This window comes from Pectinophora gossypiella, chromosome 18, assembly GCF_024362695.1.
Source record: "Pectinophora gossypiella chromosome 18, ilPecGoss1.1, whole genome shotgun sequence".
Classification (NCBI taxonomy): Eukaryota; Metazoa; Arthropoda; class Insecta; order Lepidoptera; family Gelechiidae; genus Pectinophora; species Pectinophora gossypiella.
Window position 1 is genome coordinate 9,162,080 of NC_065421.1, and position 13,447 is coordinate 9,175,526.

Genomic DNA, 13,447 nt, shown 5'->3' on the forward strand with positions numbered 1-13,447 from the left:
TGAATGTGGCCGTACATTCGCTGCTAAGATCGGTTACGTCAGCCATATAAGAGCGCATCTTAGGCGTTCCTAGATTGGAGACTTGTCGCCATGGCCGAATACGGCTGGATGGATATATATATATATATATATATATATATATATATATATACCTAATTAATTGTGAAAAACCACTCCCACAGCCACACCGTGCAATCGATTATGTGGGGTTTGAATTTTAACTATATCTGTATCTTTGTGTTGAAATAAACATATATTATGTTCTATTTTAAATCTATTCAACCCTCGTTCCATCACGGTTGTAGATGGCAGAAACCAGGAAACTGGATAATTATACCAACAGCTCCGGAATTACCATATATGCAGTCATATGCATCGTAGGTAAACAGTTGGTTTCCATAAAGTTAGTCGAAACTTCAATTTCCTCTGAGCTCAGCTCAGCTTAGTTCTAGAAGTTGTTGTTCAGAAATCAAAGCTGGGAAATGTCTATTTATTCAATAGGGAAAGCATCAAAAGTCAGGCAAGGCCGAGGTGTATAGTATATAAATAGTAATAGTGTAGTATAATAATAGTAGTGTAGTAATAAATGTTTCTTTCTTTGTATACATCTACACTCCTCGCCAGCTACGTTTTAAGCCCCATGTAATAGGGAGCGAGCCTATTGCCATAACAGAATCAGAATCATTAATACAACGTTATTATCATGGATAAACTTGTTGAAGGTCAATGTAACATTTTTGAATTTACGTCATTTCGCAAAGCGTTATGGCTGAGGAGAAGAAATGACAAGAAACTGCAACAGCAACACATCTTTTAAATCAATGAAGCTATACATTAAAAGTTATTTAATAACTAGAGGAACACATTCAATACAAAAACACGTGATAAATCGAGACTGAAAATAATTTTCAATAACAATAACGGAAAAAATTATAACATGAATTTTCCGTCAGGAAGTTGCACTTGATATCAACTCAAAATCACGATTGAATGATCCCTCAATTTTAAGTTTTCGTAACCGTGTCACTAACACCATTTATGTACTTGTGTATTGAAGATTTTTTCCACACAGCAATTTGTTCTCTCTACGTGAGCCGTGCGTGTATGAAACGATTGATGAATGTGGAGGAAGCAAGAGAAGGGTGTCAGGATCGAAGCAAATGGAATTCCATAGTCTCTGCTTACCCCTGTGGGAAGTACGCGTGAGTTTATGTATGTATAAACTTAACCACTGAATTTCGAGTGCAATTTAAAGTAACGGGCTAAAAACCCTTGTGCTATGATCTCAATAAAAGTACGTTAGTACTTACTACTTTAATAAAAAAAATACCGATCTCTACTACAAAAAAACTGGCAAAAAAAGTCAACATGAAAATCTCCACACGCCACTCTATTTCAAAAAATAACGAATGCGAAACGTTAAACAGAAAATGTGTCGGTTATATTTATTTATCGAATCCAACGCTGGACGGTGTAGTTAGACTGTTATTTAGTGATTCACATTTTGAATGCATGCATTCAATTAATTTATTTATTTATAAAGGCGTTCGTCCAAAATGTTCCCTTAATCAGCGCTTATCGCTATCAGCGATTAATTGTTTCAAATATTTTTCCTCTCAGACGACGCCCTGAGCCGAGGTTCGCGCCCAACTGGGCACCGTCAGGCCTGTTATCTTAAACTTTGTACCGGGTGAGAGCCTTCAGCGCTCCTCATTTGTCCGGCCAAGTAGTTAATGCCATCTGCCGGAAATCTACAATAAGTCACGTCAAAAAAAAAAGTCCAAAATGAGTCGAGAATTAAAAAAACCTCACAAGTTCAAGGCTGAAATAATCACAAGAGCTTGTTAATTTATAAACACAGCAATTATTGAGATTCTGAGGAATTTATGGAAGAACACAAAATAAAATTCTTGGTTTACAGCGACAACATGGCAAAATTTTGCTTTGTTGAAATATTAAGATGGAACTCTTGTACTATTTTGGGATATAAAACACTTATTTAAGTATAAAGTAAATTATATTTTTAATATTGTCTGGACTACTATCTGGGGGCACGGGAGTGCCCCTGCCAAGACGAGCAAAGCGAAGCCCAAGTTCACTATCTATATTTTCACGAACGTTTCGTCGATTTCTTTATAAATGTCAGGTTTATCTTAAGTGCATTTTTCACTAACACAAGCTCATTGTTTCATATTGTATTGTTCCGTTTTCACTAGCTCTTCACATGGGATAAATAAAAGGCGAGCGTAAACAATTCACTAAAGTATAATATAAAAAGCCTGAGTCCAAATTAGGGTACAAAATTTAACTAAACTCGGCGAATTCTTTCGCAAGAGGTATATCCATTCAATTTAGATGTAAAAAGGAAAATACCTTTGTCCGTAGGTGTTCCAGACTGGGTTACTAAGATTCCCAAATATGAAGGTATCTATAAAACGGTGAAATTTTGTTGAGTTCATAGCACTTTTTTGTTGATTCGATAGATGCAGGTCAGACTTTTTTGTGTTCGTAGATTTAACTAACATAAATAAAACTGGCTGTAAAAATATAATTTACCAACGAAATTGAAGTAAGTATCATTTTTTACCGTGTGTTTTTAATTTTTGAAAATTATTCTGAAATACTAAACTGATTGATTACAATATATATTTACAATGGATATTTGATCCAAGCAGGATATTTGTCTGCCATACGCAATAATAATAATAATTGATTACAAGGTCTACAAAAAAAATCCAGATCGGGAATCAACCTGCAGGGATAATATACGCGACGTATAAAATTATCGATCTATTCAATACATTTTGTCGAAATCGATGTTTGGTTTTTTCCCCTAACATGCGTGCCACATGATTTTTTTGGTAGTTTGACAAAACGACATGACTTATTTTGGGTTCACATATTAGCACCAATCGACAAAACGACATAATTATATCGTCCGAATCGATAAAATGACCGTGACAAAATTTTATCACGTTGCGTATGTTAGCCCTACTGGTTAGGAAATAAGTACGTTTAGATATTTATTATTAACTAGCGACCCGCCCCGGCTTTGCTCGGGTATAATGCCGAGGAAAAAATGACATTATTTACGACTTCACATTAAAACCCTCAAAAATAACAGTATTTCTCCACTATTTAATGGATGTTATTAGGCATATAAACCTTCCTCTTGAATCACTCTATCTATTAAAAAAAAAACGCATCAAAATCTGTTACGTAGTTTTAAAGATTTAAGCGTACATAGGGATATAGAGACCGAAAAAGCGACTTTGTTTTATACTATGTAGTGATTATATCTGAAAGTAGAAAAATGTGCAAGTACCAAGCACTTAGCAAAGGACAAGGTTTTCACGATAAATTACTTTAGTTTAGTGCCTAGGGCGATTTCAACGCATTTTTATGGCAGCCTGTTAAGTTTCCTTTTGCATATTTATGAGAAACCTAATAATTTGTTTGCGTGTTGTTATAAAACCTACATACTTTCAAAACGTTTCTGTATGTACTTAACGATATATCGTTACACCTAAAGAGGAAATTGTTTTGATGTTTTAGTAAGCCTAATACAAAATCTCAAAGATAACCTAGGTTAAATGATTTCTAATTTTAAAGCCCTTATCTGAAAAGTCATAAAGAGGATATTAAATCGATGGTGAAGAAGGTCAGTTTCAAGGCTTTGCTTCGGATAATAATTTACCTATTATTTATTTATTTGTACACAATAAAACACCCACCACATACCACCACCACCTATCACCTACTTCCCTGGATAGAGTGCGAGGAAATCTGTCAGGGAATATATATAAGGACAGTTTGCCAAAATTAATGCAACAGCCTGCTCAGATTTGGAATTATAACCGAAAAGTTAAATAGTTAATTCCATATTTTAACTCGCTCAAACTAAGTATATCATAATAACAAAATTATCTTTATCTGTTTGTAAACAAAATGGAGTCGTATTTTTGATGTTTATTGCAAAATGGCTGTCAAAAGTGACAGCTTGAATCATGGCACAGTGAACAAATAAAATGAATCTCCTATTGTACTAAATATACCCGCAATGGAACGGACATGATATAAAATCGGGTTTTATGTTCTGAATTGTATGTGGACTGTGCATATGGCGGTTGTTTTTAAAAGGAATATGCACTCTAGAAAAGAGTTTTCGAAGTTATTGTAATTTAGGTTGCTATTTCACTAATTATCAGATACTTATGCTATCGTTGTACAATTATTATATCTTATTTAGTGTATCAGAATTTTGAATTCAGAACTATAAAAAAATATTGTTAATGTTTTGTTTTGATTCCCGCGTGAACAAAACAACAATAAACTCCTTAGTTCCGAATTTGACTTTTTGGCGGGAATGGAAACGGGACGGTTGCTTTCTTCATAGAATTATCTAAAAAAATCAATACGAAGAGGTGTTTTATGGTTAATGATCGCATTAAATTAGTCGGAAAACATTCGCGAGTGTTATTATATTGGAATATTCAAAAAAAAAAGTGTACCTATCTATTTTCGCTTCTTGCCAACAAGCCGCTTCATAACTCGAAAGTTTATGCAGAGTTTTAAGTTAATTCGTTTGGGGTTTGGAGTAGGAGTCTGTTCATAATTCATCGTCATCACCTTTCATCATTTCATTATTCATCATCAAAAAAATAAATACATAAGACATGGCTGTATGGGCATAGTTCCCTTTGCCTTGCCCTTCGGGGAAAACCAAAACAAAAAAAATAGTTCCGAATTCAAATTCTGAAATTATAATTCGTTTAATATTCGTAAATGCGACGATTGCCGTGAGACATTAAGAAATAAAATAAAAGCACTGTATAATTTCTTTAACTTTAACGACTACGGAAAAATTACGCTCTAAAAAGTACGAAACAAGAAAATAGGTATATTTTTCTGAAATTCTTCCGAATAATGATGTTTAGAAGATAGCCGAGGTCGTATGGTAATCTTTCCTAAGAGTTTGCTTACCACGGAATACGACCTTATCATTTTCAATGACGGACTTTACGAGTAAGTAACTACGTTCACCGAAAATAATATAAATAAGATGGCGTTGTACAGTTTTAACATGATAATTACCTATTTTCTCATCATTTGGGTTCATAATTATTCTAAAATACAATGTAAATGGCAGAAGCATAAGTAAAAAAATAATTGTTGCTTGATATTTGGATCATATTATATACAGAATTATGTTGCTTCATATATTTTCAAATTCAAATTCAAATAATTTATTTTCAGACCATAATAACGTCCATAGAAAAATAATAATAATAATAAACAGTAAATAAGTACAAAAATTGTTAAAAAATAAAAAGTACAAACACATAAAAATTATAAACTAGCAATTAAAATTAAAAATCAAGATTAAAATTAACGTCACAATCAAAATTAAAATTAAAATCACAATAAAAAAACACAACATCAATATTAAATTAGATAGCAGAAATGAAAATCAAAATTAGGAATACAATCAAGAAAATATTTTTTTTTTGTTTCGTCTATATTGCTTCTTTTTATTTTGATCAGTATAATAATGGGTGGAAGACGTAATTGTGCCTGAGCGTAATAAAAAGGGTCATCATTTATACCGAAAAACAATGATAAAAGATGCGTATGTCTGTTATCCATGAAATTAGAAAGTTAAACGAAGGAAAATCTGTACAGCGCCATCTATATTGTTTTTGAGGAACGTAGCTTAGAAAGTCCCTTATTACGTATGGCTACATTACGTAACACATGTGTATATCTGTGTATGCATATGCCAAATACGGCCTGATTACAGCTAATTATCTTAATACCGAGACGGAGTTATCTTCAATATTGATCGTGTGTTACTGACAATCTAACGTAACGTAAACAGCCTATATACGTCCCACTGCTGGGCACAGGCCTCCCCTCAATCAACCGGAGGGGGTATGGAGCATACTCCACCACGCTGCTCCAATGCGGGTTGGTGGAGGTGTTTTTTACGGCTAATAGCCGGGACCAACGGCTTAACGTGCCCTCCGAAGCACGGAATCATCTTACTTTTTCAGACAATCAGGTGATTCAAGCTTGAAAAGTCCTTACCAAACAAAGGACAGTCTCACAAAGTGATTTCGACAATGTCCCCATCGGGAATCGAACCCGGACCTCCAGATCGTGAGCCTTACGCTCTAACCACTAGACCACGGAGGCTGTGCACGCCGCACGGTGCTGACAATCTAAACACATATTATTAATGTCCCTACAGAAGCAAAGCTAACACCTTATTTTCACTGAGTATTATTAGTATGGAATGGAATTCTATAGTCTCTGCTTACGCCGGTGGGAAATACGCGTGAGTTTATGTATGTATGTATATGTATAATTGGTATATTAAGGATTATTATATATGATTATTGCGTTACACACACATACTTTCTGTGACCTAACGAGGTGGGCAGAGCTACAAAAAATCGAAAGATAACATGCAGCCACCTTATATTCGAAGCCCTAAGATGGATAATATGAAAATGATGAACGGAATGGTGGCAAGTAGCAGTGATGAGCAACCGCTCATGTTTCCAAAGTGGTAATGTTCCTTTTCTAAGAACTCTTTAGTACTGAGAATTCGTTGCTCTTTTTTTAAATTGTTCTTTCTTGTACTCTGATCCTATCTTCTTAAATTCTAGATAATCACCTCCCTAGCATTATCCCGTTTTTCACAGGGTCCGCTAACCTAACGTGAAGATCTGACAGGTCCGGTTTTTTACAGAAGCGACTGCCTGTCTGACCTTCCAACCCGTGAAGGGAAAACCAGCCCAATACAGGTTAGGTCACGAACCTCCGAAAATGCATTTCTCGGGAATGTGGGTTGTGTTAAGAGCTAGGCACGGATCATCATACTTTTGGACAATCAGGTGATCAGCCTGTAGTGTCCTAACCAAAATAGGATCCAAACCCGGGGCCTCCGGACCGTGAGCACAACGCTCAACCACTGCTACACACATAAATTGTCAGGAAATATACACAACCACATAATCACATAAGTACCTACATAATACTATTTACTTCAAATTGGGTAATAGAACAAGAAATACAACACACACAGTGGTAATCAATAATGCCTCATGACGGCATATTATGTGCTTATTGGAGCTTATTTGGTCTAATATCAATGATCATTGTATTATTGCTTGGCGGAATTGTGGTTGTGACGTCATAGCATCCTACTGTTCGATACAGGGAGTATGGGGAGTGCCGATGTATTTATGGGATTGGTAATTTACTGAGTTCAGGAGTGGAACGGCTTTTGTCGCATTTATTCATTGACACCCTAATTAAAGGACGCCAGGGAGGTATGCAGGCGCGAGGGTAGGGTGTCATTAATTCTGTGTGAAATAATTTGGACAAAGTAAGTGGAACTTGATATGAACTGTTGAATAGTATTATCCGATCAGTTCGCGATAACAAACATTTCAAGACCCCGATAACGACCACGTCGACGTTTTCCCTCATTCAGCGCTTAACGCTAGCGACCTATTAGGGTTGATGATAGTTTGCGCCGAAATAGGCACCCTTAGGCCTGTTTCTTTAAATTTTGTACCGGGTGAGAGCCCCAGCGCTCTCCATTGGTCCGTCCGAGTAGTTAATGCCATCTGCGGCAAATCTAAAATAAGTCTCGTCAAAAAGAAAAATTTAATAGTATTTTGTCTTAGGGAGTTGCAATTTCTTTCAGCATTTGAATCACATTTAGCTGTGTAAGGTAACTGTTGAAACTATTTTTAATACCTAATGTATTTTTATATTAGTTTTATCTTAGGACTTCGAATCAAAACTGTTTGTAAGTTCTGATTACCAATACAATACTTGTAGCACTGGCCATTAGTTACAAGGGTATGTTTTAATGTGTTTATTTATGTCCTATTTATATTTTATCCAAACTTCAATCAGTCAATCAATCAAATATCAGTCAAAAAGGTTATTCTTCTTCTATCGTGTGGGTTGTGTGGTGGATTACCAACCTCATCAACCCTGGTGTCAGTGTTACTATTGAGCCTCCAAAGGCTCCTGACATAGCTCATATAACGATTACTTATTTACATCAGTAAGTAGTAACCGGGACCAACGGTTTAACGTGCCATCCGAAGCACGGATAATTTTACTTTCGGACAATCAGGTGAGCAGCCTGTAATGTCCTTGCCAAACTAGGGACCACAAAGTAATTTTTGTGATATGTCCCCACCGGGAATCGAACCCATGACCTCCGGATCGTGAGCCCAACGCTCAACCACTGAACTACGGAGGTCGTTAATAAGTAAGTTATTTTTAAGTACTTTTTCTTTTTTTATTCTTTTTTTACTTTTATGTTTGATCTTACATTGTACCTACTTCTTAAAACAAGATAAGAATAAACGAAGAGACGAAGTTTCTAAAACATACATCAATTTAAATATTTATATTGGGCCATAAAAGTTCGTTTCCGGAATATTATCCATCACAATTTAGATTGTTTCCTCTTTATGGCTGGTTTCTCCATTATTATTTTACAATAAAATACAAAGAACCAGTTATAAAAAGCTTTTCACCCAAAATGTGTGTTAGTCAGTTATTTTGACGTGATGTATTGTAGGTTTAAAGCACATAATAACGGGGTAAGAACCCGTTATTACGTAAGTAAGTAAAAAAGTAAGTAAGTAAAATCTTTATTTCCTCTACAAATTATAAAACACATGGATACATAATTACATACAAAAATACAATATTTGTAGAGGCTGGAGCCTAAACTAGGATACCCTGTGTTTTAGGACTCCAGGCCTCCACCCCCAAAAAGTCATGGTCAAGAAAAAAACGTGCTTTAATTATGATAATAACCGCGTAAACTTAAAACAATGTATTGTAGGTTTGCTTGACATTAACTATACTTGGCCGGTCAAATCGGGAGCGCTGATTGCACCCATCCAGTATAATATGTCAGGGATTTAAATACATCTATTCTTTTTCTTCTAATTCTATTATACCGTGATAGAATGTAGGGCTCGAACAACAGATCAGACTTCACGATATTTTGTAACCTATAAATATTGCTGATTTAAATACATATTGGCCCCGATTCCTGCAGACTCCTCCTAATGTTACTTTAAGTTATACCTGACATTTTCTTATCCGCCGAAAGGGAAAGGGACGGATGATTGACAGCTCTTAATTTTAGGAAGAATGAGTAAAGGAATGAATAACCCGGGCGAATCAAAAACGCATCTCGTTGGTATGCAAACCATTTGACGTGTGCTGTCAACTTAGTTCTGTCGGGTTATTGGCCAATGTAAAATTTTTAGACGGTTGTTTTAGATTTGTGCTTAAAATTGACGTGTGTTCCATAAATTTTATGCTTGTCGATTACCCGTCCCTTTCCTTTTCGGCGGATAAGAAAATGACAGATATAACTTAAAATAAAATTAGATGGTATTTACAGGAATTAGCACCAATGGCATTATATATTATGATATTAAGCATCACATGATACACGGACTTTCGCGTCATCAACAAAATGTATGCCACCTATACGTGTATGCTGTATGTAATACATAAACGCTACCTTATCTGAAGACACCAGGTATCAGCATACAATTGTTGGTCGTGCCACCACGGTCTTCTAGAGTGATATGGTCCTTGTGTACCTACTGAGTGCCACGGCACGTCCTACCGAAGCTGCAACTGACCATTTTGGGCTAGTAGCTCGTATTTTTTCGGATAACCAGGTGATACAGCTTACAATGTCCTAGCCAAACAAAGGACAGTCTCACAAAGTTATTCTCGACAATGTGACATCTATTCATATATGAGTACTAATATAATATACCCTTGAATATCAAAGTTTAGTTTCTGGAAAAATAAACAGGAGTGTGTCACGGCGCTCCTCCTTATCCTCATTTGAGAACCTCTGGACTTAATACAACTTCGCGGAAATGCTTTACCAGCTTCGTACATACCTCATTGTATAAAAAAAAACTAGTTGACTCAAAAGGGTAACACAACACCTAGAGGTTTGCTAGGTGTTGGCAGAAGATAATAAAATGAGTATTAGGTACTTGAAATATCTGTGGGATCATATGTGAGTGTGGACACCCTCATTACTTGCGTGCGAATGGTGGATATACCTTCCGCCGAAGATGAGCTCCGCTGCAGAACTGATGACCGAGCTATAAATCAAACGTTAAGTCGTCGGATGTAAAATTTATGGAAGAGACAGTTGGGCTGCGTCGTGATCGACGATCATTGCTTTTGCATTCAGCACTTAACGCTATCGGTCCAATTGTCGATTAATTCTTCCAAATACAAGCCTCTCAGAGGACGTCCTGAGCCGAGATTCCCAATTTTTTGTATTTTTTATTTATTTTCCGATCTTTAATTTCCGGTGAGAGCCTTCAGCGCTCCTCATTTGTCCAGCCAAGTATAGTTAATGTCATCGGAGGCAAATCGACAATAAGGTATGTAAAAAACTGACTAATAAGTCACGCCAAAAAGAAAACATTTGGCTTCAGCCAAAAATAGTTAATACTGTAAGCGGCATAACTACAATGAGTAACAAGAAAAAAATATAATATTTTTTGATTGATATTTCCAATGTTATGTCAAAGATGTGTTATAATAACAAAAGTGAAAATCAAGTTGGATTCAGTCGTAAATCAGACTCGGCACTCAAACCTGGAACTTCACATTGGCTTCTGTTAAAGTGTAACAGTGCAACTCTAGCTGAAACGTTTATTGCTCGTTCTCAAATGGTACCTGCATTCTTCCTCTTCCAAAGTCTCTATATCCTCGCCCCAAACAAGACAAAGGAGGGGTGCTACAAATGAATGAACCTCCTCACAAATGTCCGTTTTGGGAGTTCCTATTGGAAATGGGACGATTGGGGAAGATAAACGAAAGATAAACTGATAAAACGAGCCACGAGGAGGGCGGGGTAGAAGAACAATTAATGGACGCCAGAAATTAATGGCTTCTTCATTAATAAAAGAACAGCTTCGTTTTTTTAAGCTTTGTTTTGTTAATTGACTTCCAAGGAAGCTAAAAGCAAACAGCTAAAAGGTTATTTGGTATTATTAATGCAGCGTTTCCCTAGAAATTATGAGAGTTATTTACAATGTTTTATTTTTTTCATGGATTTCCCGGAAAGCGTAGATGGCATTTAACTGCTTATCGTATCGGATTTTGTGGGTAAAACCAATAGAGGGTATGCATTTTTCAACATCATGATCTAAGTATAGAAATATTAATATTTATTTAAATAATGACTCCGATTCCTGCAGACACATCCTAATTTTATTTTAAGTTATATCTGTCATTTTCTTACCCGCAGAAAAGGAAAGACGGGTAATCAACAGGCATAAAATGGAACACACGTCACTTGTATACAGAAATTTAAAAAAGCCCTTCCAAAAGGAGGTTTTAAGTAACGTCAAAAAAACTGACGTCAACGCTTTTAAAAATCATTGGTTAGGGTCCTCAGATAATATTGTGCTCAAACACGAGCCTACCTTGAAATAAAATAACTTTGTCGTAGAACAACAGAAGCGTACCCCAGCCAATTAGTGAGCTTCAATATTGACTCATACAAAGGCAAAACAATTGCTGCGGCTTCCGAATACATCCCACTCAGGGATGGTACTTAACCTCATAGGTATGGCCCAGTTCCCAGACACAATTGAGATTGTATTTCGAAGCCTTTACGACCTTGACGTATCTTCCAAATAATAAATACACTTCTCATCAAAAAAATCGAAACACTTCCGTTTTCATTGTTTCTGTCCGAATTTAACACAAAAAAGAATTCATACGATGAAAAAAAAATACATAAATGTATAGCTGGCAGTTTGGCCATTACAGTAATAAGCGAAAATTCTAAATTCAAAATTAGAATTTCATTTGTTTATCTTATAAACGAAATGAATCACTGTTTTGAGACAAATGTGTGTTTAGGGTTGGAGTACATTTAGCGTTTAAAAACTAAAAATTGGCGCCTATCCTTAAACTTTTTGTTTTTTATTTCAATACTGTGACTTTGGGACGTCTGAAAAAAGGTTTTTTTCTAAAACGTATGGATACTTCGCCCACAGAAGCTGCCCAAGTTGTGGCATTGCTGGATTCTGGCCTTAGTCAGCGTGTTGTGGCTGCAAGACTGTATCTAAGCCTGTCATCTGTTCATAGAGTCTATAAACGTTATCGGGAGACTGGTTTGTTCACGCGCCGTTCAGGATCTGGCAGGAATCGGGTCACTTCTGAGCGAGATGATCGATTTATTGTAACAACTTCTTTAAGAAATCGACGCCTTAACGCTTTTCAACTGCAGCAGCGGCTTCGTGTTGTACGAAGGGTGGCTGTAAGTGACTCTACAATTAGAAGAAGGTTGAAGGATCGTGGACTGGTACCGCATAAGCCAGCAAATGGGCCGAAATTAACTGCAGACCATCGAAGAGCGCGCCTTAACTTTGCACGTGAGCACCTAAATTGGTCATACCTACAGAACCGCCACCATAGCTGACCTTTTCTTCAATGCAGCATTGTGCATAGCGTTCTCCGTCTCTTCTGTAGACCTTGTTCCTTCCGTCGTTACCATACAGCATAATTTTACACTCATCAGAAAAGAGAACTTTGCTCCACTGTAGGTATGACCAATTTAGGTGCTCACGTGCAAAGTTAAGGCGCGCTCTTCGATGGTCTGCAGTTAATTTCGGCCCATTTGCTGGCTTATGCGGTACCAGTCCACGATCCTTCAACCTTCTTCTAATTGTAGAGTCACTTACAGCCACCCTTCGTACAACACGAAGCCGCTGCTGCAGTTGAAAAGCGTTAAGGCGTCGATTTCTTAAAGAAGTTGTTACAATAAATCGATCATCTCGCTCAGAAGTGACCCGATTCCTGCCAGATCCTGAACGGCGCGTGAACAAACCAGTCTCCCGATAACGTTTATAGACTCTATGAACAGATGACAGGCTTAGATGCAGTCTTACAGCCACAACACGCTGACTAAGGCCAGAATCCAGCAATGCCACAACTTGGGCGGCTTCTGTGGGCGAAGTATCCATACGTTTTAGAAAAAAAACCTTTTTTCAGACGTCCCAAAGTCACAGTATTGAAATAAAAAACAAAAAGTTTAAGGATAGGCGCCAATTTTTAGTTTTTAAACGCTAAATGTACTCCAACCCTAAACACACATTTGTCTCAAAACAGTGATTCATTTCGTTTATAAGATAAACAAATGAAATTCTAATTTTGAATTTAGAATTTTCGCTTATTACTGTAATGGCCAAACTGCCAGCTATACATTTATGTATTTTTTTTCATCGTATGAATTCTTTTTTGTGTTAAATTCGGACAGAAACAATGAAAACGGAAGTGTTTCGATTTTTTTGATGACAAGTGTATATGAAACCTGTCAAAACACTAACAATACTATATAACACGTGTA